This window comes from Equus caballus, chromosome 1 (genome assembly GCF_041296265.1).
Source record: "Equus caballus isolate H_3958 breed thoroughbred chromosome 1, TB-T2T, whole genome shotgun sequence".
Classification (NCBI taxonomy): Eukaryota; Metazoa; Chordata; class Mammalia; order Perissodactyla; family Equidae; genus Equus; species Equus caballus.
In genome coordinates this window covers 114,042,390-114,070,334 of record NC_091684.1, presented here as the reverse complement: position 1 = coordinate 114,070,334, position 27,945 = coordinate 114,042,390, and the positions used below count along the sequence as shown (strand labels likewise).

Genomic DNA, 27,945 nt, shown 5'->3' with positions numbered 1-27,945 from the left:
ATGGGCAAGTTCCTTAATACTCTCTGTGCCTCACTTTCCTCATCTGTAAAAGGGGGATCATATCTGTACCTATTCCCGGAGTTCATGTGAAAAATAAGTGGGTTAGTACATGTAAAGGGCTTAGAACAATGCCTGACACAGAGTTAAGCACTTCCTTATCACTATGTTTTAGTATTACTCAGCCACTCTTCCCATGGCTGGAAAATCATTCTCTCTAGTATGTGCCTGTTGAAAACCCAGTGGTCTTTTAGACCTACGTCTTCCAAGAAGGGCCCCTTGGTAAGCTCAGTCAGAATTGGGGAATTTTTTCTCTCCCATATGGTCCTTCCAGCACCCGAGACATGCTGGCATTTATTACAGTTGTCTGTGCAGGTCAGTGGATCTCTAGCTGTATGCCACAAACCCTCAACAATCTGCCCCACATTTTGATCAGTGAGTAAAATGTTCCCAAGCTACAGCTGAAGATTCATGCTCTTTCGGGGGGTGCTCCTTCTACAGAGCGTGAGCCCCCAGAGGGCAGCCCACGTCTGTTCCATCTTTGCGTCTCCCACAGCTCCAAGCACAGCGCTGTGAACAGAGCAGATGCTTGGTAAATGTTTGTTAAATTAAATCTCAGGCAATTTGCTTCGATTTACTTAGAACTCCCTGGGTAAGTAATCAGTTCCTATACCATTCAATGAGGTTTTAATAGCATTTACATTGGACTCTCCATATAGGTTAATCAGAACCAGCTCTCTTAACTCCCTGGCTTTCTACTCAGGGATTTCTGACAAACAGACTCAGGTCAGTGCCTTCGCCCATCTTAACCAAGGCTGAAATGGAGTGGGGGAAGCCCTGACTCTGCTGGAATTTCTCTCCCATTTGCAAAACAGACACTGTAGAAAGAGACTCATTTGACAGGCCAATGGAGTCAAAGAGCTGATTTACGTGGGACTGTGTTTCCAATGAATGATCAGTTGTCTCAATCATTGAAATGGACTGACCATTTGGTAGAATGCTCCACACCTTCAGAATTTAGATGACACCACTTTGGGACTTGTTGAAAATTTTCAAGTACCTGAAATTCAGACAAAAAGATCCAAAATTTAAACCCCAAAGTATCACGAATACTTCTAACTACTTCTGCTTCATGAGCATTATATCTGACCAAAAAAATGAGTGAAATTTACTTTGAATTTAAACTCCTTTCCTGATATTTTTTTTTTCAATTTCTGTGAAGCTCCACAGTAGCCAAATATGAGAAAGAAGAAAATTAGAGGTATAGACTCAGTGGTAAACAGAAAAACAAATGAAAACTTAGATGATGACTAAACATAGAGAAAATATTTTTTGAGGATCAAATGCTGCCAGTAGGATCCTGAAAAGTCTTTGAAAGTATGAATTTTTCCCTAGTTAATTTGTTTGAAAAGATATTTCTAAGCTTCCATAATTGAAACAAACATTTATTTGATTAGCACATATTGATTAAAGATCATTTAGAAAACATAAAAATTATGTAAACACAATAAATAAATCCCCCCAAATATAATGCCTGGAGTTGGAGAGACACATAACTTGTTCCAAGGTCTTGCTCGTATTATCTCACCTAATTCTCACAATGGCTTCCAAAATTAACCAATTATGTAATATACATTCAGATAATTAAATGGGTTGACTTTCCAAATGAGATAGTCCATATGATAGTTAAGGCCCTCATTTTATAGATAAGAAAACTGAGGTTCAAAGGGAAGTAATATGCACCTTGCTGCACATTTAGAAAGCCAGAGACTCAGGATTAAAACCTGAGCATCTCTAATACGACATCCAAGTGCTGTCCCCTATACATGTGGGATTCTTTCCTCAAGGACTGTTTCATTTCTTCATGCAGTCATTCATTCAAAAGATATTTATTGGGAGCCATCTACATGGTAGCATTATCTTAGGCTCTGGGAGTACAGTGGCAGATAAATTCCCATCCTCCCTGAGTTCATGGTCTAGCGGGAGAAGCAAACGGTATGTTAATTCTCAGGCAGCAACAGTAGCTATGAAGAAAAGTCAAGCAGGGCACAAGGCTGAGTCCAACACAAGTGGAGGGAGGGCTGTTTCTGACGGGTGGTTTGGCACTCTTTGTTCACAGGCCATTTAAGCAGAGACCTGAAGGAAATACATCACATGTTCCAATTCTCTTCCCATGTGCACCTAAGATATTAAAAATAAGTTGAAGAAATCATTAAAGTAGAGATCCTCAAAAAGAAATCCTAGACAGAAGCAAATTAACCATCACGGCTTGGCCTGTGTGTTAAATATATACCTACATACAGTTCCAATACATACAGCTAAAGGCAACTGGATCCAGCAACTGAGACTGAATCACCATTCTTAGGATTTCTATACCCGTTATCCTCTGCATTCCACAAAATTAAAAGGCAGGGCTTCCTCATGCACTCGGACGCTGGTGGAGCGCTGCCATGCAGGATCTAACCCTGCCCACCTCTTCTGCCATGGCCTGGGGCCAGTTTTCTTGTTTGTCTCCCCCTCAGACTGAGATCCCTGGAGGCAGGGACCTTATGTCCTCCTCCTAACTTAACCACCTATGACCCTCTGTCACGTAGGTGGACCCTTATAGAATGTTTGTTGAAAGAAAGATCAAATAAATGAATATGGGCTAGTTTCATGCAGCTAAATATTCAAGACACAGAAGAATATGACCTGATATGTCTGATATAGGGATAAGGTACATGCACATTTAAGGACATCATACACCGGGCTTTCTGCACAACTGTGCAGTAGGTATGATCAGCACCCTGTTTTACACAAGTGAACCTCAAGCTTGGGTGGAGCCAGGAAATTGCAGATCAAGGACAAGATCTTACTTCTCCCTGGACAGGAGACGTTGGTGATGGGGACAGGCTCTGCTTCTCTTTCCCGCTGTCACTCTGCTTCCCTGGTGTCAAATCTTGAAGTCATAACAATAAGCCGCTTTGCCTTTTATTAGATGGGAAGTGGGGAACTAAGCATTGGGGTATAAACTTTATTGAACCAACCCACATCTCCCATAATATTGTCTGCCACAATTTTCACTTTAGGTGCATAACAGCTTCTAAAACAGAGGAATTTGTTATAGCACAAATAGATGAAACCCTAGAAGTGGGTGCTGGAGACATGTGAAACCTGAGTCTACAGTATTTTCTACCTAATGCAAACATTTACTGATGATTAACTTAACCAAGTGCACGCCTAAAATGGATGTTCCACATATTTTCCATCCAGGCATCCGTTTGACTCAAGGACACATGCTACATGCTCAACATTTCAGATTAATGAGTGTAGGCCCACAGCAAAGCCAGGTTAATATATTTCCTGGTTGCTGCATCTGATAGTCTCCATCTGATACATCATGCATTAATGTCCCAGGGAGCTGGTGTTACCTAACAGAGTAAATATGAAAATTACAAAAGATTTTATTTCTGGTAAAGTCTCTATAAAGCAAAATCTGCATAAAGCAGTATTCGACAACATAACAACAATAATGATAATATAATAATGATAGGCAATGCTCTATCCAACGTGTAATTAATATTTTAATTATTTTTCTCTGTAATATCTGCATCCCACTGTGCAGAGAAACCGGGTCTCATAATTTTCAAAGATGACAAGATTATCATTATTAACATTCTAGAATACATGTATTTATTTTTTAATGTTATTAATGCTACTAATGGTGATCAAGATGAGAGTCATTGTAAGGTAAGGGGGTGGTTCATTCTCATGACTCCACTTGGGTCCCTGGAATTTAGCATTCCATATTGATTAATAATTTATCTATAGCTGAAGCTGACTTTTTTTCATATCCCAGTTGTATATCCACATGTATATTTATGTCTACTAAATTATTTTAAAGAGTCTAAAAATAATTGGCCTATTATCTCACACAGATAGTTTTGACAGAGATGGATTGAATTTTAGAAATTACAAACATCAGAATATTTGTCTTTAGACATTTTTTTTAAAGAGAATGTTACTTCTACTAGCAGAGGACATTATAAACCTTCACCTTCTCAGCCTTGGTCTCAGGGACATTATCTGTTAAATTTGTGGAACATTTTTAACTAGTTTAGTTTCCAAAAATTCTAGGCTCTTCGTAAATAGTATCATGTCTCTTGTGTTGTAGAGCTATGCTGTTGAATATGGTAGCCCCTAGCCAAACATGGCTAATTGAGGGCTTGAAAAGTGGCTAGTCTGAATTGAGATGTGCTATAAATGTGAAATATTCTCTGGGTTTCGAAGCCTCGATCCAAAACAACAGATCCATTAGTAATGTTTTAGTATGAATTACAAGTTTAAATGATAATATTTTGAACAGGCTTGGCTAAGTAAAATATTACTTAAATGTCACATTTTTTTCTTTATTTTTTAAATGCAGGTGCAAGAAAATTACATATGTGGCACCCATGATAGTTCTGTTGAGTGGTACTGCTCTAGAGTTCAATCTCTGTAACCAGTTATTAGCCCATTTGACAGATGAGAAAATTGCGTTCACAGAGATCATGCTGGGGATCTGAATCCAGGCAGTTTGGCTCCAGAAGCCATGCTCTTAACCCCTGTTCCCTGTTCCCTTAGAAAGAAGCTTCTTCCTTCCCCATGGTTTAGCTCCTTCCTTGTGGATACCCTGAGTTCAGTGGCTGATGGGTGAAGGCTGGCACCATCAACGCTCCAGCACCTAAAGAAGTGTCCCAAATAGGCCTAAACAACTCCAAGATAGGGCAGCAATAATCGCTGTCATATAAAAATATTCTCAGCTGCAATGCGGCATTGTCCCTAACTGAGGACAAGGGCCAACTTTCACTGAGATCATTCTGCAGGGAAAGCAGGAACTATCATCATGCTGCTCGGCCCCATATTTGCATCAGTGACTGGCACTCTATTAGGATTGGTATCAAGGGGGTGGGATCCTGGTTTCCCTGGATTTGGGCCTTTCACGCCTTCTGATTGATAGCTTCTACTTGTAAAGCGGTCACCCGCGCAGCTGTCTCCTGCTCCTGTCCGCCTTTCCACCGCAGTTGATGCAATTCTGGTTTCATTCATCAGCCCCCTTGAATAGCAACATCCTCCAGTTGGAGGAAAACCTGCTGTCACCGCGCAGGGCCCACATTTGCATGCATGCACTGTCCTGCCAAGTGCTCCGTGGCACTGCGTCTGCCAACTGACAGGCAGCCTGTGGATCCCAGCCCTGATAAGTTTTCTAGTTTCTCAAATTATCTGTGTTTTACTTTGCTTTCATGCTCAAAGCATAACAAATTTCTTTGATATGTTTCTGTGTGCTGTGGAATGCCAATGGCATCAATTGAACTGTATTGCACCATGGAAAAAGCTGTTTTTGCAGAGCCTCAATTGGCCATAAGCTATAAATATCTGCTGTTTCATGTTGTCTTTGATTGCTACATAAACTCTGATCATTAAACATTGATCAAAGATGACTTGGGATCAAATGGCATTATGCTATGATGCCATGGGTGCAATGGGCAATGGTCAGGACTGGGTTCTCTGTATATGCCCATCTCCTCATTGTGGAAAAGCTACCATAGGACTCAGATATGCCAGTTTTTGTCCTTTGGGGTGATTTTAATGAAATGCACAGTACTAGAATTTTCATGGTTTACAATATATTTCTTTGGAAACAAAATTTTTATGTGACTACTTCTGCCTTTTAGGAACATCATAAATATAAAAAAATTAAGAGTTGAAAAATAAATAGGTAGTTAAAAACAGGCAAGAAACAAAGATGGTAATAGATAGAGACAGACAGACAGATAGATTGATAGCCTTCTGTACTTTCAAATAATTTTTATTTCTTTTTTATATTGACAAACATGTGCCATCTCTTGATAGTAAAAAACTTGAAAAGTACAGGGAAAAATTTGCCTCGGGCCTAGAAACCAACAATAGTCCATTAACGGTTTTCATTCTTTGCTATACACAAAGATTATTTCAAAACATTGGACTGTACTGTGCGTTTGTCCATGTCATACTGCCTTTAAGCACTCTTTTTTTCACTAGATACTTATCCTGAGCATTTCTTTCTGTATTAAAGACTTTCTATATATGTTTATTACCTTATTGTGATGATGGTTTCATGAGTATATGCATATATCCAAACCCATCAAATTGTATACGTTAAATATGCTCAGATGTTTTTCTTCTTCTTCTTTTCCCCAAAGGCCCCCAGTACATAGCTGTATATTCTAGTTGCAGGTCCTTCTGGCTGAGCTATGTGGGACACCGACTCAGTGTGGGCTGATGAGTGACGCCATGTCCGAGCCCAGGATCTGAACCAGCAAAACCCTGGACCACCGAAGCGGAGCACGTGAACTTAATCATTTGGCCATAGGGCTGGCCCCGCTCAGTTTTCTATTTATCAATTATGCTTTAATAAAACTGTTAGAAATATCCTTCAATAACTTCTGTTGTAAAAACTGTATGGTAAATCCTGTGGATGTATCATAATTAATTTAACTAATTTCCTGTGGATGGACATAAATATCTTTTTTCTTCATCTCTGGAAATTGTCTAGTACATTGGGGATCACTGAACAGAATACAGGTTGAAATGGACTAATATAAATTAAATAAGTAGTTTAAAGATCAATTTACCTACAGACAACGTTTATGTTCACATCCAATATTGTAAATGCATAATTTACAAAATTTGTAAGTGAACTAAAGTTTGTTGACAATTTTTAAAATATGTATTTTTTTCTTATTCAGTTACAAAGTTATATCTCCAGGGAGAATTCTCTCTCCTACCTACAGTCGAGTTCTCTTCAACACATGCTTCCTTCCGTTTTTTCCAGGAAATTCCCATAGTTATCAAGTCTATCCTGATTATCTGCCTCTAGAATCAGAGTTTTTATTTGTAATAACTTTAATTTAGATGCTAGATCGTTAGCAAAATCCCAGAGTAACGATCAGATTGTGAATGTGCCACTTGACTGGGGCATTACAACCATTTACTTTTCAACTTCTTTGATGTCAGAACAAACGAGTCAATGCAAAATGGTTGCTTAGTATTGTCATAAAAACAAGGTAAATGGCATTGAGTCTAGTGGACATAGTGCTAAGTAATAGGTTAGCTCTTTCTCCTGAAAAGAAGAAAGTTTAACTACATGATCTCTAAATTCTTTTCTTCCTCTGAAATGCTATCGTCTGTGGATACCTCAATTCTTCATTCTCAGATCAGGCCCTGTATCGAAAATTGAGCACACTGAATAGGCTTGTCTTACAAAATAAAGACCGTATTTAAGCACGTGAAGTGTTTGGAGTGATAGGTAGATGGATAGATAGATAGATAGATAGATAGATAGATAGATAGATAGATAGATAGATAGACAGATAGATAGATAGATAGTAGATAGGTAGAGATATAGATGTACGTACATATTTGTCTCAGAAGCTCCCTAGTGGACTTCACCTCCCAATATTTGGACTTTTCTTTAAATTGGGCTGGCCGTGTGATCTACTTTAACCAATAAAATATGGCAGAGGTGATGCTGCCTGAAGTGATTTTTCATATCAAAGCCTTGCTAAGTCCTAGAAACTTCTGCTTTTGCACTCTTATAAGCCAGCTGTCATATAAGAAGATGACTACCCTTAGACTACCATGCTTTAAGGAAGACCAAGCAGCCTATTTATATGCCTGGAGGAGAAATGAGGCCCTGGTCAACAGCCCCTAGCTGAGACCCCAGCTAGCATTAAGTACCAAGCATGTGGATGAGGCCATTTTGGACCTTTCAGCCATCTCATCACCTGGGTGACACCATGCACAGAAGAAATTCCTGGTCAACTCACAAAATCATGAAAAATAATTGTCATTGTTTTAAGCCCCCAAGTTTTAGAATAGGTTGCTACACAGCAATAAAGAACAGTATATATTAACTGCTGTGGGGAATACAAAATAGAACAAGATGTAATTACTTTTTATGTTTTTGGTGAGGAAAATTGACCCTGAGCTACCATCTATTGCCAATCTTCCTCTTATTTTGTTCTCCCCAAAGCCCCAGTACATAGTGGTATATCCTAGCTGTGAGTCCTTCTAGTTCTTCTATGTGGGAGACCACCACAGGGTGGCTTGATGAGCGGTGTGTAAGTCTGCACCCAGGATCCTAACCAGTGAACCCCAGGCCACAAAAGCAGAGGGAACAAACTTACCCACTATGCCACTGGGGCGGCCCCAAGATGTAATTTTTTTCATACTTGCATAATGGCTGGCATGTATATGTACATAGGTATATGTGCGCTCTATATGCACTACATTCTCACACAATAGTAATAAAAATCACATGATTCAGCTTAAAAACAAAGTCGCATAGCTTGACTTGAGACAGATTTCTTGAACACTTTACCACTGAGATGGTTATTCAAGTCATTAAAATTTTGTATTAACATGGGGAATATTCGGTTTACTTTGTTCCTATGATAGATTCAGATGAACAGATTCACAAATATACGTTTTGCTCTAGGTCAGGAGAAATCATTTCCAGAGTAACACAATTAAATTGAGTGGAATTGGTGCTCTCCAAGTTACAGGACCCATGACATGTGTGATAACCGTGTCTGACATGACAGGACCTGATGGGCTGCTGGATGGAAATAAAGCTGCCAGCTTCTGCCGTAGAGAACGACAATAGCCATTTAATATTCCTCCAACCAGCCTTCAGCCTGCCTTGTAAACAGATGTATCTCACTTTGAATATGGGTAGGGACCTCCTCTGAGAGATGGTGGGAGAGTGATCACAGAATCTCTCTGTCTCTCTCTCCGTTTAACTCAAATGAGTGCCATAAACAAAATAACAGCCACCACACGATTTGACCAGCAGCAACAAAACAAGAGGTACTATCTTATTCCACGTGCTTCCTAATATGCCAGTGGAGAAAAGAGACTTCATGGCTTAGCGCGATGTCGTGCTCACTTTGCCCTCAGTCTCCATCCTAAAATCAAACACCAATTGCATAGAATCAGAAACACCTCCCTTCTGGTCAGTGCAAAGGTAAACGTCACAGACTGTGCCTCTAGTGGCTCTTCTCCACGTTACCTACTGTTTATTAGCACTCCCATCAATAAAACCCCACCTGCTGACATGCTATAATTCCTAAGATAAAGGCTCATCTGTTGTTAGTTTTACTTTTGGCAGCTTTTTACACATTCAGTATAAGAAGCATCTGCAGTCTAACAGGTAGGCTGTTTTGAAATCACTGTAGATTGGGTTAAAGCCCACACACACGAGTAGAAGATTTTAGCACCAGATACAGAGTTGACTATGCGCTTGGCATTGGGAGCCGGGCATGGGGACTCATCGTGTTTTTGAGACCTGTTGCTTCCTTCCCACCTACTGCATATGTTAGCTTCATACGGGGAATTTTGCTCTGCCACCTTTGCCTCACCACCGTGGTTTTCTAAAGTGGCTGGCCTTCTGGCTCTCTTTTCTTCATTTTCCTGGCTAAATGCGCTTTATCCCAAAGATACCAGGGCAGATTTGGGTTGTTTGCTCTCTTCAGGCCCCTCGCACTTGACCCCCCAGCCCCCATACATCCGGCCAGGCCAGAATGATCCTCCCAGTCTGTAAGACCTCCTCACCCTCCCAGCTCAGATGGCTGTCCAAATGTTCCAACAGGGTACCAAACCATTTATCCATGAAGGGCACAGAACTGAAATCTAGTTTCCCCCACTTGGTCGTCTCACTATCGGCACTAACTTCTGTTTCCTGTTTTAGATTATCACTTCAATGGGGAGAGAGCGACCAACAAGAGGAGAGTGAAGCAGAGGAGAAATAACAGAAGTTGACTGACGAAAAAAGGTAGAAGGTGTGGGTGTGCTCCGTAATTAGGATGGGAAGGTACACACACCTGGTGATCTTCAAACTTTTCTTTCTGTGCACCTATGATGCTATACTCTGGTCAACTCCTTTTTGTTGTTGCTGTTGTTTGTTGAGCCCTGCAATTGATTGACAAGAAAATAAAATCCTGCTGCTCTAGGACCAAGGTAAGTCTGGTTCACTTCTGAAGTCTCATTGTCTAGAATAGGACCTAGCCTGTAGAATGCCCAGTTAAACATTTGTTGATTGATCAACTGGGATGGTTTGTATATTTTAAGCATATATTCCTTAAAGTAAATTTAAAGTTAATATGCACAAACTTCTAATAAGTAAATGAATTCTCATTCCACTGGGTAAACAGACAGGGTAAAGATATCTGTCTACCTCTTCTCCTGATTTGCCACTGTTTACACCAGCTAGGTAGGAAAAGCTTCCATTTCCCTGTAGAATTTTGTGTGAACAAACTCCATATCTATAAAATTGTGTGTGGGTGTGTATGCCTGTAAGGTGTTAAGCAGTTATTTATGGAAGGAAGATTCTTCACTCTCAATTCTAGGGGACAGTCTGTGTCTGTGTACATTCCCAGGAGTCGTCAGTAAGTTAAGTTTTATAAATCAAACAATACTGAAACAGAACATAAGCTCCCTATAAAAGAAATCTGTGCCGAATGCTTTTGAAATAGTATATACCACCTTTCTTTCTAAGACTGGATTTTTTTAATATCAGGAATTCTTAAATGTTTAAGGCATTTGCATAACCAAGTTTAAAAACATTTATTTTTATCATAAATAAGCGTTTTTATGCATTCTGCCATATAGGACCAGTTTAAAATCATGAAACAGCTTTATTGAAAGTTAGGCATCATAAAACTTAAGGATTTGTGTCTATTTTAAGCATTGCATTATATTTCTAAACTTGGTAGGCCTGAGGAGGCTGAGGAAAGCATTCAGTCATATTTTCACTAACTTTGATAATTCCTTTTCTAAAATTGGCATATAATTGGCATACAACATTATGTTAGTTTCAGGTGTACAACACAATAATTCGATGTTTGTATATATTGTGAAATGAACACCAAAATGAGTCTAGTTAACATCTATCACCATTCAAAGTTACAGATTTCTTTTCTTGTAATAAGAACTTTTAAGATCTCCTCTCTTAGCAACTTTCAAATACACAATACAGTATTATTAACTATAGTCACCAAGCTCTATATTATATCACCATGACTTCTTTATTTTACAACCGGACATTTGTCCCTTTTGACCTTCTCCACCCATTTCACTCACCTCCCACCCCCTGCTTCTGGCAACCACCCAAATGTTCCCTGTGTCTGTGAATTAATTCCTTTTTTTAAATTATTTTTAAGTCAAATATTAACTGGTTAATAAAAAGCAAAATCTTGCTTTTAATTAATCAATAAAGATGAAGACTGTCAAAATCTTAAGATTTCCTCCAAACCTATATATCTCTTTTGAAACATCAGTGGGAGTTTCAAACAATTCCATTCACAGAGGAATAGGAAACAACAATTTGGGGCATAGTACTTTGAGAGACACCATAAGGGCCCATTGGGACCCATGATTTTCTCCACCTGTCCTGCCATATTTTCCTGAAACTCCCACCACAAGTGTTGCTATTTAGGTAGAGATATGTCCAGAAGGCCAATGTTAGGATCCACCAGTTTTCCCAGAAGGGGCAGACACACATTAGCAGAGGATCTCAGAAGACCTGACATGGTCAGTGAGGGCTGACCCACCCTAAAAGAATAGCTCATGGAACACATGAGTGTTCAAGGGTTGTCCACATGACTATCCCCAGAGCAGAGGATGGTGCCTAGCAGACCTCCTCAAACATAAGTTTAATCATTTTTGGATCAATGACTTGGCAAAAGCATATAGACCTAGGTAAGGGCAAAGAACTATGGGTAAAAGTGAAGGGATTGCGGGCTGGGTAATAGCTAAGCTGTGAAACTTGACTGCTTGTCAAAATTAACTACTTCTAACCTTCAGAGAGACTAAGAAATCTCATCTTAAGTGGGAGGTCATGTACCAGCAAAAATTCTATTTCTGGTGGAGAAGAGGAGAGTAGATGAGGATAGATATCTAATAGTCTGCCGAGATGAAGAACAGGCCATGGAAGACCACATAGTCTTTGCTGGAGAATCAAGACTAACTCTTTTCTGTCCCTTTTCCCTGAGGCCCATCTCCAGCAGAGCTACCAGGTACCAGTTTAGCCATCACCTTGGTCATGTGCTTTGCGGTCTAAGGATTAACAATCTCTGCTGTTCCTGAGAAACTCTCCTGCATGACAACATCCATTTAATTGAAGTTGACCACTCCAGAGAAGAAAACGCATTGTTTAGAACTTCAGCACTGTTTCTACCTTTTTCTTTTTTTGGCCTTTTGAGGAAACAGTCTTGACATTAGAATTCTGAAAATGAAGTAAACACTGTAGTCAGTTCTTTTCCATTTACTTACATTTGAGAGAGTTGGCTGCCAAGCTAAAAGGCACTAATGTATTCTCCTCACTCCAAATACATCAAAGAAAGAATGAAAAGACATTGCAAGTAAAGTTTTCAAAGATTTTTCTTTCTCTCTCTCTCTTTTTAAAGCTGGCTATTTAATGGAGATGGCTACCATGTAGTCCACAGATTATCCTTATTAAAAAAAAAATAAAGGAAATCCATTTGATGCTTTGTAAAGAGTAACTTTGTGACTTCTAAGTACTTTTAATCCAGGTGCTTCATAAAGGTGATACTCTAGGTTACTGCTTTTAAGGCAGGAAGTCCATACTTGAATGTGGGAGCTGCCTAATGCTAGGTAATGTAACTGCCACTGAGCCTGTGTTCAGAAAATATCTTAACTTTCTCAGTAGCTGACATTGGTCACTATCACTATTCACACTTTCATCTTTTTAATGGGTCCCACCTTTTAACTTGTCTCTCCAAATTTTGGAGATAACTCTTCACCACATTGGGAATGCTATCTACATAGACAGATTTTTATTCATGAGGAGGATTTCCTTTCACTCTTTTCCAAGGACTGACATTCACTCCCTACCTGAGGGACATCTTTGCACACTGTCCAACAGCTATCTTCCTGATGAACTACTGAAAGCTTGACATACAACTGATGGTGATGAGTAAAATGAAGAGGTTCCAGACGGCTTCCAGTCCACCTCAGGCTCACTTTGTTTGCTTCAAGCCATAGACCCTTACCCAAAGAGCCTCTGAGAAATTCATTTGAACTTGTTCTAACAGAGAAGGGTGTGCTCAGAAACTTCTCCTATCTTTGAAGGCCTGTGGACATTTTAAAACCCGTTAGATATATATCTCATATTATCTCGCATGGACACAGCAGGTTTTTCTGCTCCAAGTCTCACAGGCCAAAATGAAAGTGTGCACTGGCTAAGCTCCCATCAGTTTGCTCTGAAAATTGGTTGCTAAGCTTATCCAAGTTGTTCAAAGAACTCAGTTCCCTGCAGTTGTAAGACTGAGGTCTCCACTTCTTTGCTGGCTGTCAGCTGGGGGCTGAAATCTCTTTCTGCTCCCTGACCCTACGCCCCGCCTTCTCAGAGTCAGCAATGACCTCACACGTGGAATCTCTCTAGCTTTTCATTCTGCAGTATCTCTCTGTCTCCAGTTGAAGAAAGTTCTTTGCTTTAAGGGCTCATGTGATGAGATCGGGACCATCCAGATAAGCCAGGATAATCTCCCTATTTTAAAGTCTGTAACCTTAATTACATCTGCAAAGTCTCTTTCAACATGTAGTGTAACATATTCATAGGCTCCCGGGATTAAAGCATGGAAACTTTGGGGGACTATTCTCCCACAAGGGCTGACTATAAATAATAGCACATAGAGAGTGTTCTCCTCTAAGCTGGGAAGTCATACCTAGTCATGACAAGACTTTTAGGGGAGGAGGTGGGACAGAGTGATGGCAGTCAGACCTTCCACCTGAATCCCTGGGCAAGAAGAAGCAAGAATAACTGGTCAGTTACAACTGGTCAATTATTGTTGAAAAATGGGCAAAGTCTTACATGGGTATGTTCAGACATGCTTCGTGGTAGGCCAAAACTTAAAATTTTATACATTTTTATTTATTTATATGATTTGTTAGTCTGCTAGTTAGCCACTAGTTGGTTGTTAGTATATTCAATCACTTATCCTCTCACATTTTTACAAAGGATTGAGCGCCCTACAATAAATATGTGCAATAAAATAGGCATGATAGCAACAGTAATAAATCAAGATAAAGCTTCCTTAGGGATATACAACTATCAATGACATTAAATATCAGATGGCCCATAGATACAATTTATGATATTTTGACTTTGGGGGCTAAGTTGAATGTGCCAGTATGGCTTTTCAGTGCTTCATGCTACCAGTAGGAGGGAAAGTGAGCTGAAGCACAACTTTCAGTAACTCCACTGATAGAGAAGGGCAAAGGAATACAGAGAGATTTTGTTGGATAAAGCAAAGTAGTTCTCCAAGAAGTACCTGGAATGATACACCCTAGAATCCTACTATCCTTCATAGTTGAGTCCACTTAATATTTATCTGTGGTCTAGTCCTATTTCAGACTCTGCGACAACTTCATTTCCTCGGCCATCTGAAGATAAATCTCAATTGTCACAAGCCCTGATGTAAGACACAGAGAGGCCAAAATCAATGCAAAGCAGCAGCAATTCTGTCCATCTGAAGCCCTTTTCTGATGCTGCTTCCTATTCAGGGACAGTCGCCGGTGTGTGTGGCTCATTGGTAGGAAGTATATCCAGCCACCTTCTCTGGAGACAAAGGGGCCAGATGGACCTTCTCCCTGTCTGCTGGCAACTGGAGAGTGAGTACCCAAACAAGACAACCAAACTGATGCTCTTACCTTGGATTTGGCAGCTTAGGACAGCATTCGTGCAGGAGCTGTGGGAATGTGGTTGTATTGACCCTTGGTGCCAGCAGTATCAAGGGTCCAGGCAGCAAGGCCAAATAACATTTTGTTCCTTGTGAGCTGATCGCCCTGCCTCAGTTCCTGCCTGTTTCCCAGGCCTGGTCTCCAGGCTTCACACTGGTTGGTGAGCTGCCTGATATCATTCAACTGCATTCCCTTCCTGATTAAGTTAGCCAGAGGTGGTTTGTTGATTTTGCAGCCAAGAACACTTACCTGATGCACCATCTGTTGTCTTTCAATTCTTGCTTTGTCTAGCTGTTACTCTATTGGGAACAAATGAGCAAAACGGAGAATGCAAAAATGTTAAAGAAGTTTCTGGGAGAATAATGGTAGCATAATAACACCCAGGCCTAACAACCAGATGGTCAAGTGTGCCATGAACATCACCAGCAGGACAGAGGAGCCACAAAGGAAGCAAAAAGTCCCAAGTTGGGAACTCAAGAAAAAGTGGCCTTTGGGCCTTCACTAGTCCATTAAGTAAAAGAATATGGTATCTTTGCAAATAAGATCCCTACAATCATATAATTTTGACTTTCGTGCTTGCAGAGCCCCTTTCCTCCTCGAAGTAGTTATACGAATTAAGTACAGATGTTCTTTGGATGTCAACAATTCACTTCTGATATTGTTTATCATTGATATGAATTCTAGATAGATAGATTGATTGATTGATTCTTAGCAATTAGTTGTAAATAGTCAGATGTGTTTAGCCTTAAGGAAATAAAAAAGTGATACGGAAATGAATGTTGGTATTCCAGCCTGAACAAAACTACTTTATCTCCTCCCTTTGCCTGCAATCAGGAACTCTAGCTCAATCTCCTTAAAAAATAAATAAATAAATCTCACAGGTTTTCCATTTTCAGACTACTTTAAGATAAGAAAAGCCACCCATGTCCCTCACTGTGGAGGATATATACCTAGAAACACAGTCTAAATTGATATCTGTATTTTGGGCCAGAACATCCCAATGATGCCCAATGAGGAGATTTCTGTCAGAAGTGTGGCTGCACAGCTCCTACTCTACCATCGTGTTCTTGTGTGTTTGACTCTCCAGTTCAGTGAGGCCCCTATACCATGCTTGCCCGACTTTCAGCTTCAGAATTTCAGTCTTTTGCACCAACTCAGGCTGCCTTTAGTTCCTCACTTTAACATCTTTTCTTCCTCTAGCTTCATGGTTTTCCAATGGTTACTAAACATTAATAATTTCATCTGAGTTACTGTCAAATTTGCCGTTAAATGGGACTGGGTCTTTTGTTCAGGTTCTAGAACTTTGAGTACAGAAGTATTGGAATAGTAGTACACTCAATTGTGAATCTGTCGCATTGTCCTGGCACCCCACTCAAATAAGGGGCCGCTGTCCAGAAATGGTCAGGAGTGCTACTCCCTCTTAGAGCAGGTGAGGGACATGCCTGTGGTGAGGAAATAGTGTTCACTTCTGAGGAAACAGAGTTGCTGGCTAGTCCTACTGCAGAGCCCTCACAGACTGCCCCAAGTGAGGTGGGGTACATCAGAACTGGGTAAAGATACCTGCCCTTACTTAATATTAGTTTCCAAAATATCCAACAACTAAGCCATCAAGGAAGAAAACCCCCAAAACAGTCTGGAAACACAAAGAAAGTTCCTTGCTGACTAAAGAGTCTGTCCTTTCACCAAGTTACCCACTTGGATCCTCCTCATTCTCCTCTGAGCCAGTCTCCTCTGTTTTGGCTCAGCATTGTCACTTTCTCTTTATCTTTCTTCCCTATCCTTATCTTAGGGACAATTGTGGATTCCCTCACTTGACCTTTACCTCAGACTAGCCTGTCTGGGTGATTCTATGCTGAACGTGCCAGATGGAGCAACTTCACCATTCAATGCTTCCATCTACACTCAGACACATGTAGCTGGGCCCCTTTGCACTGAACCAGCTCCCTACCACTATATTAAAAGTTAAGAGAGGCAGGAGAGCATGCTGTTAAAAGTTTTGACTTGAAATTAGACTCGTAATTTGAAATCTCTGAGATTTGGAAACCGAGTCTGATAACTATTACTTATATTATCCTTGAGTAGATTACTAATACCTCTTCATTTGTTATCTCCAAAATGGGAATGACAAGAATTCTGTCTCGTGGGATTTTTGCATGGCTTCAATTATATCATCTACATAAAACAAGTGTTCAATACTTAGCCATTTTTGTTAGCTGTTACATGCAATCACAAATGGGGACCTCTGAAATGCATTCCCACATTACCATAACCACTCAAAGGAAGTCTCCTTTACTTCCTTGCCCAGAGGAAGAAGAGAAACACCTGAAGGAATAAGAAACATCTTTCCAGGTGCCCATCAAAAAGGGTCTACAGTGAGCTTGTAGCACATAGACTGAATCCTTTGAGAGTGATGGTGTTGGTGGTCCAAGGAGCAGTTGGTCAAGTCTCAGGTCATGAATTATTGTTTTAAAACGGCATTATTCTGCCTTCCTCTGAAGCCAGATGTTGCAATGAGGAAAGAGAAGATAGCAGGAGCCAAATCATGCAGAATCTTGCAAGCCATGTGTCAGGTGTTTATCTCCAACCCAAGAATAAGAGAACACTAGTGAAAGCTTTTAAACCGGAGAGTGATGTGATAAAATTTATGTTTACATCACTTTAACTGTGATATGAAAAACAGATTGGAGGAGGCAAAAATGGATGTCTGATCCCTTGGACTAAGGTAGTAGTAATGGAGATTAAGGACATGGGTGGATTCCAGAGATATTTAAGAGATGAAGTCAACAGAACTTGGTTTTAGTTTGAATATAAGAAAGTGAGAGAGAAGGAGTTATCAAGGATGATTTCCAGCTATTTGGATTGAGTAACTAACTGGAAGGGTTATTGTGTCATATACTGTAGGAGGACAAACTTTGTTTAACTTTGTTATGTGTGGGAGATAGATTATAAGTTATATTTTTAATGTGTTGAATTTTAGATGTCTTAGGATACACCCAGGTGAAGATGGAATGCAGGAAGTTAGTCATAACCAGTCTGTAGCAATAGACATTGGTGGCGGTAGTGTAGTATTTCTCACAGTAAAATATGAGACTGCTGGTTGTCCTGAAATATCCATTCTTCTCTAATTCTATTGTGCAGCAGATCGAAACAAATAGGCACAATTTCTTCCCTTCTCATCCAAAGGTGGAGTACACTTCTATACTGTCCAAATCAGGTTAGCCACTTTGGCCAATGGAACATTAGCAACTATGACTCAAACAGAGGTCTGGAAATACTTGTCCATTAGGGCTTGCCCACTTCTGCTGTACTTGTAACCCTGATGCCACCATATAATGAGGTGTAGGTAGCTCACTGGATGATGAGAACATACCTGAAGGTGAACAAAGCTGACAGCCTGCCAACAGCCACATATGTGTGTAGAGCTATTGTGCCAACTAAAGTCAGTCACTGGGCCAGAATAAAAGAATGACCTAGCTGACCCAGAAAATTATGTGCTAAATAAAATGGCTGTTTTTTTAGCCACTGAATTTTGGGGTGATTAGTTTTGCAAAATAAGTTAAATACACAGAGTAATAAAATCTCTGGTTTTAAGCTGGGTTCTTTTTCCAGGCTCCCTTACAGCTAGATATGGCCTTTTCACCACATTCTGGTCAAGAAGATATAAAGGAACATGGCAGGATCTGGAAAATTTCCCTACAGTTGGTTGGTATGGCTATCTTCTTTATCTTCTCTCCTCCCTCACCTCCTTTATCTGCCGCCTGAGCCGCAGTTGTCATGACTGAAGCTTTAGCCATCGTACTGGACTACAACAACAAGGGCACATTCTAGGCTCATAGTATTGTGCGTGGGAAGAAACCTAGGTGCCTGAAGACCTCTTGGGGAAGAACACACACTAGCTTTGGACTACATGTCTCCATACTTTTATGTGAGAGAGAAGTAATTAACTTTGATCTTGTTTAACCCACTGTTACTTTGCCTCACTTTACTTACAGATGTACCTTAACCCTGAGAGTGATAGCCATTATCAAAGTGATAGGCACACCAAGTAAGACTGCATTGTGGTCTTTGATCTCTACTTGAGCCTGAGTTTTCTAAATCACTCATTTTTATTCTTATGTTGCAAGTCACTGCAATAAGCTATTTACCTGCTCTGGTCTAGATTTTCTTGCCTCGTCCAAATCACAGCAGTTGTCTGATTATTGAGAAGGTCCGTGGCTGCTCCAATGAGCCCTTGCTTGTGGTTAAACTGCACTTCACTCACCATTCCAACAGCACTTTGGTCAATCTACACATCCTGCCCTTGGATACTCACTTTTGCACCAACACTTTTTAGTTTCAAATCAGTACCACTTGCTTTTTCTTATACTCTATTTACAAAATTAAGGTGGCATTGACCCCATATTAATACTAGTGTATATTATTATGTTAACATTTGAATAGTGCTTTATTATTTATGGTGTACTTCTGCATGTATTCCCTATAAAGAAGTCTTTTTTAAACTTGTTAAAAATTACTTGTAAGTTCTAAAATCAAATTACTGGAGAAAACTATATTTTTTAATGAAATAGGAGATGATTGAATGAAACAGATTAGAATGGGACGGTCTAGAAAACATCTGAGTCCATTGTATGGTGTCTAGTGAGGTTGGTTTTTTAGTGTAAAATTGTTGTTTCATTTATATATATAAATACATACATATATACCAGATCTTCATGTAAAATGTCTTTTAATTGAAGTAATAATGAAAAGTCTGAAAAATAGTGCTACAGAGAACATCTGCTCCTTCCTCCTACTTGTTATCTATCCCTGTTCTTCAGTTTACATCATCCTAATTTTCCAAGGGGAAGCACCCTCCCTCATTCTTACTTCATAGAGAGAGGTGGGCCCCTGGCCAAGTAGCATATTACATCCCTTTAACCACAGAATTGGTTCAGGAAGGAAGAATCTCAGTAATTTCCAATGAGCTCAGACTTTGCTAGGCAAAGGAATGCTTTTCTTTCCACAGGGTTTTGAGACAAGGAAAATGGAGTTTTTTCCTGCGATTCCCCTCCCCCTTCCGAGGAGCTGCTGTGAAGTTAGAATGTGAACCTGTGGTGGCTGTTGGAACCATCAAACCACCACCAGGCAGGGCCTGCCCGTGGGTGAGACCAACCCAGAGGAAGTGCATGAGGACAGACAGAACAAGTATGAGCCCAGATGATATCATCTGAGCTCCTGCATCCAGTCATGCCTAAGGCCTAACTGTCCCAGGAATTTTAGTTATATCAGCCAAGAAATTCGCTTTTTCACTCAATCCAATTTGATTAGGATTTCTATAACTTGCAATCAAGAGTCCTGACTCCTACACCATCTCATTGGACGGTAGGAGGAAATAATTCATGTATTATTCTAAAAGGGAAAACTGAGGCTTAGAAAAATTAAGTAACTCTACCAAGGTTACACAAATAATAGAAGCAGAACTTGAATTCAGATCTTCTCACTCCAGAGCTCATCTGCTCCCGAACCTATGACCCCCATCGAGACAGGACATCAGTAGGCATCTTTGACAGGTGAAACAATTGAATTTTTATGACTAAACATGGAATACCATTTCTGCTGGCAGTTTTAGTGTCATCTAGCCTTGTAAAACAATACAGGCACCCAATGACCAGAAGTCAAGCCTGTGTGTTTCCCAGGAGTACGAAGTGTCTTGATGACATAAGATTTACAAACTTCAGAGGGAGACTTAGGTGGGCCAGGAAACAAACACGTAACTCATCATTTTGTACTTTCAGGGTCTCTGAACCTCTGACACAGTCTCCTTACACTCTTCTTTGCTCCAAGGTTGCACTTTCAATGGCAAAAAAATTACAGTAGTCACCATTGACTTTTAAAAATTGAGATCTAATTTACATACCATAAAGTTCACCCTTTCCAAGTTAAAATTTAATAGTGTTTGTATATTCATAAGGTTATGCAGCTGTCACCACTATCAAATTCCAGAACATTTTCATCAGCCCCAAAACAATCCTCATGCTTATTAACAGTAACTCTCCATTCCCCCTTCTTCTAGTCTCTGGCAACTATTAATCTATTTTCTATATTTAAGGATTTATCTATTCTGGACAATTCATATGAATGAAATCATACAATATGTGGCATTTTGTGTCTGGTTTTTTCACATAATATAACATTTTCAAGGTTCATATATGTCATAGCATGCATCTGTACTTTATTCCTTTTTATGGCTGAATAGTATTCCATTGTATGGATATACCACATTTTGTTTATCCACTCATCAACTGATGGATGTTCAGATTGGTTCCACTTTTTGGCTATTGTGAGTAATGCTGCTATGACCATTCATGTATAATGTTTGTAGTGTGCGTAAGTTTTCAATTCTCTTGGCTGAAACTTTGTAGCGACGTCTATTTTCCAAAGTGTCCACACCATTTTACATTCCCACCAGCATTTTTGTTATTATAGCCATCCTAGTGAATATAAAGGCATATCTCATTGACGTTTTGGTTTTCATTTTCCTAATGGCTAATGATATTGAGCATATTTTCATGTCCTTTTGGGCATTTATATATCTTCTCTGGAAGAATGTCTATTCAAATCCTTTGCTCATCGTACCCAATGCCTCCACACTGGGATATTCTGCCATATCCAAAACCCCTTATGTTAATAACAGTTCTGAATTCTGTTCCAAAACTCAAAAGGCAAGAAAGTCTGCATTTCTTTACTCTCAAAATCAAGTGAAATATGGTTCACACCTCCACATCCAACGTTAACAAGAAGTCCTCCCATTCCTCCCCTGGGATCCTACAAGTATCCTAGGGAAATTATGTAAAATCCCAAATGAGCACATACATGTTTATGTGTCACTGCCTTGACACCCATTGCTGCTTTCATGGCTGCATTCATTCACTCATTGACTCAGCTCAAGGCAATCATTCATTAATTCAACAAACATTTGTCAAGGACTTAAACTACGTGCCAGGCACTATAACAGACTCTGAGGAGAATGGGGAATAAGATGACGAGCACTGAGAATCCACCATCTGCCTATTGCTGTGGCTTAGCAAGGAGGCAGTCAGCTTCAGGCCCAGGCAGGTATTTAATGCCTAGCCTTTCATCAGTTCCCATGCCTGCCAAATGTCCTTCCATCTCTGGGGTTCTATGGTCTCCGCCACTCTCAGAACCCACAAACCTTCTCTTTGTCTTCAGAGAACCCAAATACCATGAGAGAGTACTCCTTGCCCCTCCTCTACCCCTGAAAGTACCAAAATCCACACCTCTACCTCTGGGACACTCACTCCCTCAGCGTGTCTGGACCAGAGAAGACAAGTTGGCAACTAGGATTTCTACGTATATGCTTTTGGCTCACACACTTTTTTAAAAATGGACTTAAATTAACATTTTAAAATTAGAAGTTTTCACTTAAAATCCAGATTCCCATTTGCTTTAAAAAAATGGAAAGATCTGATAACCAGCCCACAAGGTAATGCCCTTCTAGAATGAGTGTGCTCACTCTGGTTCTCCAAGTCCTCATCACTCCCTGTTGCATTGCCCTGACCCTGTATCTCGCATAGAGAAATGTGTGCTCATGACCCCAGTCTATGCTTGAGAGGGCAGATACTGCTATGTATTCACTAAGCCATTTTCCTTTCCTTCTGGGTACAAAACTAGGCTACATATTCCCAGGTTCCGTTGCAGTTAGATGGGGGCCATGTGACTGAATTCTGGAAGATAGAATGAGAACAGGAGTGATGGTCACCCCAGGGAGGTTTAGCCCGTGAAAACCTCCTGTGGAATCTACTGTTCTCTCTCTCACCCACTTGCTGGATATAAAGGACTCCAGGTTTGCAGAGCTGGGCAAAGACTCAAGACAAAACCAGCCTGGGACTGACTGAGCAGAATAGAGCTCCCCTCTGACTGCATTGGATTGTAAGGTGAGCATGAAATAACTTTATTTTGTCTTAGGTCACTGGGACTTTGGAGTTGCTTGGTACAGCATTTAGACTGTTTGACAAATAGGCCTTCCAGACCACAATCGTATGTCAGGGTCATCTTCTGGGTGGGATTACTTCTCCAGTTTTTCTCTGCAACCCCAGAAGTATATTTCCAGTATACAGTCAGACTCTGAGAACAAAAGCTGTGCTCTCAGGAGAGATGCAGTAAAATTAATTTTATTCTTTTGTTAACGAGATGGTTGCAATATAGCAAGAAGAGGGAAGGAAGCATGAATACATTGTCCTGCTACTCCTTGTCCAAGCGTGTTCATACCAGCATGCCCTACAAGCCAGGCACTCTGCAATATCCTCTTTCTGACAAGTACCTTTGAGAAAGGAACTATTACAATTTCAAAAATAAGAACGCTGAAGCTCAGAAAGGTTTAGCAACTTGTCCAAAATCACGCAGCTAGCAGGTCTGGAACTCAGGTCTGCCTGTGCTCATCTCCCCATCCAATTTCCTCAGCATCCTTCCAGGAGACTAATCACACTAATTTGCAATGTGATTATATAACAGCTGCTGCTGTATAACGTGCTGCTACCACTCCAGATCAAACACCGGACCTTTTAGGTGGGACTATAGTACTTTAATTTGAGAGAATAAATAGAAATGATTATTTCCATTACAAGCACAAGATAGGATGGCAAGGAGATATATTATGAAGGTGAAGTTTTTTGAGATTCCTCTTTCTGCCCTGTCGGGTCCCTCCGGGGCGCCCTCTATCCATGACACCATGCACATCACCAGGGCTTAGTGGCAACATTCAGATCCTGTCAGAGGCTCACTCCTAAACTAAAAACAATCTCTAAATGTTCTAATTTCAAATATCACGTGATCTGACTCCAAGATTATTTCCCATCTCTAAAATGGAGATGTAAAACTACAGTCAGGAATAAATAGAATATAACAGTGTTAGTTATCATTTGCTGCATAACAAATTATCCCAAAATTTAATGCCTAAAATAACAACATTGATTGTCTCATAGTTTCTGTGGACCAGGAATCCAGGTGCGGTGTAGCTGAGTCCTCCGACTCTGGGTCTCTCATAAGGCTGTAAGTAAGGTCTTGGCTAGAGCTGCACTTATCTCAATGCTCAACTGGGAAGGTTCCACTTCCTAGTTCATTCACATGGTTGCTCCCCGGATTCAGGACTGAGGCTTTAGTTCCTCAAGAGCTGTTGGCTGGAGGCCTCCATCAATTCCTTGTCACCTGAGCCTCTGCACAGAGCGTCTCACAACATGGCAGTTGGCTTCATCAGAACAGTAAAGCCAAGAAGAATCAAACAGAGAGAGTACAAGCAAGACAGAAGTCACAGCCTTCTCAGAATCTGAGAATTGACATCCTGACACTGTTGCCATATTCTACTTGTTAGAAGCAAGTTGCTTGGTCAAGTCCACACTCAAAGGGAGGGAATTCCGTAAGAGTATGAATACTAGGAGGTAGGGATCATTGTGAGCCATCATAGAATCTGCCTACCACACTATGTAAAGTTTCTAGCCCAATTCGTGACTTGGTGTAGGCATTTAATAAATGGCAACAGCAATTATTATTATTGTTTTTGTTATTGGTGTTACTATATTATTGTTGATGATAATGACAAAAGAAAAATGACCAGATTTCAAGACAAACAGATCTTTTTGAACCCAACCCAACTGCTTGGATTCAAATCCCTGCTTAGCCTTTTGTTAGCTGTTGACTTAGTACAAGTTATGTAACCTCTCTCTCCCTTAGTTCCTCATTGGTAACATGGAGATAATCATAGGATTTATCTCACAGGGTTCTTGTGAAGGTAAAAGACATGAGACAAGTAAAGTACTTTAGCCCAGAAGCTCTACCATGGTAAGTAGTCAATATATATTACCGAACACTGAGATCACTATTATTATTTCTCTGCTTCTTGCCTATGGCTATGCTGTCAATTATTGTCACAATAATGCTGCATGAGAAACATCCACAAAGTCTCAGTGGCATAAAACAGGAACCATTTATTTCTTGCTCATGAGTTTATAGGTTACCAAGGCAGCTCTGCTCCTTGTGTCTCTCATCCTCCTACCGAAGCCAGTGGTCAGCCAGTACGTGTTCTTCTCATGACCATGGTAGAATCCAAGAGGACGAGCTCCACTGTGCAAGTTCACTTCAAGTTCTTGCTTGGTTCACTTCCAATAACCTCCCAAACCAAGTTACATGGAAAACCCAAAACCAAGGGGCAAAAAGTATACTCTACTTTTTGTTGGAGAAACTGAAAAGTTACGTGGTTTTAGTGTGCAGAATATGAATAGAAGAGATGTGAAAATAGGACTAGGAATTCAATCTTCTATAGCTACCTATTTTACTTTTTTGGAAGAGAATAGTAGAAGTAATAACATAATGGTGGAGGATAGAGAGATGGGCAGAGGGAAATTGACAATTATCAAGTATCTTCTATGCTGAACACTGTCTAGATTCGTTGTTGTCATCACAACTCCTCAATGAGATATATGCTACTATCTCATTTTATAGTTCAGGAAACTGAGGCAGAAAGCTTTGCAGGTGGCTTGCTGAATCCAGATCTCTTCTCATGGTAACACCCACTGCTAGATGATGCTTGACCATTACAGCTAAAGTCACTGGAGAGGAAGCTCGGAGCTGGGACTGGCCTTGAGGAGACAACGGGCCTTGATTTCTGATACATGAAGATAGTCTTTCTTTCTAGATGGCCACACTTTTAGAGTTAGAAGGAAAATTAGAGATCATTGCAGTTCATTCCTCTCATTAGGTAAGGAAACTAAAGTTCAGAGAAGTGATGACAGTAAAACAGGGATTGGAAATTTATCTCTGGAGTCCCATGGCCTTTTCCACCTTCCCCAACTTCTCCTTAGTTTAGAGCTTTGATCCCTGTCTAAATGCAAATTTCCCTAGGAAGAGACTTTTATATTTAATGGGATTGATGATGGGAAGCAGAGTCTGTAAGCATTTTAAGTGCCTGAGGAATGAAGATTGGCCTCAGGAAAGAAAAGGCTCTGCCCACCTCACATTGAACCCTCTTGCACTAAATGACTACCCAAATACCTTCATCAGAGCTCAAGTACAGATGTAACCACAGCTTTGTTCTAAGTTAACTACAGATGGGTAGTCCTAGAGGTACCTTGTAGATCCTCTAGCTAGGGACAGAGGTTTATAAGGCTGACTCCAGGGGTCACAACACTAATTAGGGACAAGGGAAAGATTAGACCCAGTTTCTCCGATCCTGGGGGCAATGTCAGGTTTCTGTATCCATTCAGTCAATACTTGGACCACACCTTCCCAGGTGCCCGTGGCAGTCACCATCTTGCTTGTTGACCACGTTTACCTCCAAATGAGCCTTGAAAAGCAATCACACGTGTTCTTAACAAGGAAATAGACAAAAGGAACCTACTAAGATGCATCAATCTGTGATTCATTGTTTTTTCTCTTCCAATTTAATTACAGTGCAGGAAATCTTTGGCTAAGACATGACTGCTTATGATATCTACATTAATACCAGGATCAGGGCTGTTTCAGGTCATTCTTCCTTTTGGTTCTACTTTTACTTCTACAATAATATCACGGTTCCTGTCTCGTTTGTAATGTGATAGCAAAATAAGTGATAAGGTTTAATTGTCTCTGGAAGAAAAGCTTTTAAAAATGTATTCTGTAATAGGCAACATATTTAGAGCTTACGATAAGCAATTTCTCTCAGGAGGAAGTTTTTCAAGGGAAAAAAAAGTGACTCTAAAGTAATTTCAGCAGCAAAGTAGATTAAATATCCACCATATTAGTCACAGAGCATTAGATGGGATTGAATTGACTGAGCAGAGGTCAAAGAGTGGCTGAAGTTTTTAGCCCACCAGAGGAGCAATAAAATCCAACCATACTTAAAATCATTAACTTTAAACCCTTTGATATGAGATCCAAAACCTCACTGCTCATAGCAGGAACTTCCAAACACCAAGCCTGGTAAAAGAATAAATCCCTTCAAGAGCTCTACATTTCATGAAATACTTTAAATGGAGTCGAAGGCAATGGAAAGAAACTAGCATTTCCAGGTTCCTCCAAAGGAAATATATTTCTACAAGGCTTATTAAAACAAACAAATAAACTTCTGGGTACCCTTTAAAACATTCTCAGGAAGATTTGTTTCAACCACTGAATGTGATGTGTCAAAAGACCGAAAGTTAATTTCTGGAAAGAGAGGCAAACCTTGGGGCTATGAACTTTCCCCTTTCCATTCACTCAGCCTCAAGGACACAGCTGAACTCTCATTGCCACCCCTGAGAGGTCCTGAACTCATACCTGAGGGTGCTGGCTTCAGGGCTGTTTTGTTTTGTTGTATTATTTTGTGTTGTTTTTAATGACAAACTGAGTTACAGGTCACTGAAGGTGAGAAATCTAAGGGGGAAAGTTCTCTTGCACATTCAGGAGGAAAACAGCATGAAATAAATCTCTGAACTTAGAAGGTGACCAGCAGAGACAACTCCAAACTGAAGCAATGGCTGGCGAGTCATTAAATATCTTGGAGAAACATCTCCCATTGTTAAGCCAACTCCTAAATAAGAGACTATGAAGGACAATAGATAAATGCTCTTTTCCTAATTGTTAAACAATTTATCTATCCCTTCCTCCACTTTGACTAATAGTTTGCTCGTCATTGTTAAATGCACTAGGTTCTACATCCATCAATTAACAAAATTGATTTTTTTTTAATTTCTATTAAGGCTGTTAGCAGTGCATCTGTAAATAAGGAGATGTTCTCTTTAATGGTGGTTATGAGAAAGAATGAAGTACTGATTTCGGCAGGGTGGAGAATTAGCTTTTAATTATAACTGCATTTATGACTAAACTGTTTCTGAGAAAGCAGGTAGTCTATAGAATTTTCTGAGTGATCAGGCTAATTTATATTTGGGATATATTTTAGAAAAAGTCGTGTTCAACAACAAAAACGTGTACACATCTGTGAGATGAGAACAGCAACATTTGCAAGGACCGCATGCATTATGCTGATGAGCAGGCAATAAAAGTTGAACTTCTGACTAAATGGGGGGAAACTGACTCTCCAAGCGTGGAAGAGTTGGACCGGGACAGAGGCATCCCCATGTGGGTTCAGCTGTCCTTCTATGGACCACCACTAAGACTTGAGGTTGGGCAGAACCATGTACAATATTTTTATTTGACTGAGCAGCATTTATAGTGGGAAAG

At 40.2% G+C, this 27,945-nt stretch overlaps 1 long non-coding RNA gene across 1 annotated transcript; it reads right to left on the bottom strand.

Annotated features, from left to right (window-relative positions):
- Positions 1–1,426: 1,426 nt before the first annotated feature.
- Positions 1,427–16,062, bottom strand: LOC111771384 (uncharacterized). Its single transcript, XR_002805204.2, has 4 exons — positions 15,708–16,062; positions 15,007–15,056; positions 9,879–9,966; positions 1,427–2,178 (listed from the first exon to the last, which is right to left on the bottom strand). It is a non-coding gene; the product is annotated as an uncharacterized lncRNA (long non-coding RNA).
- Between the last annotated feature and the right edge of the window lie 11,883 nt (positions 16,063–27,945).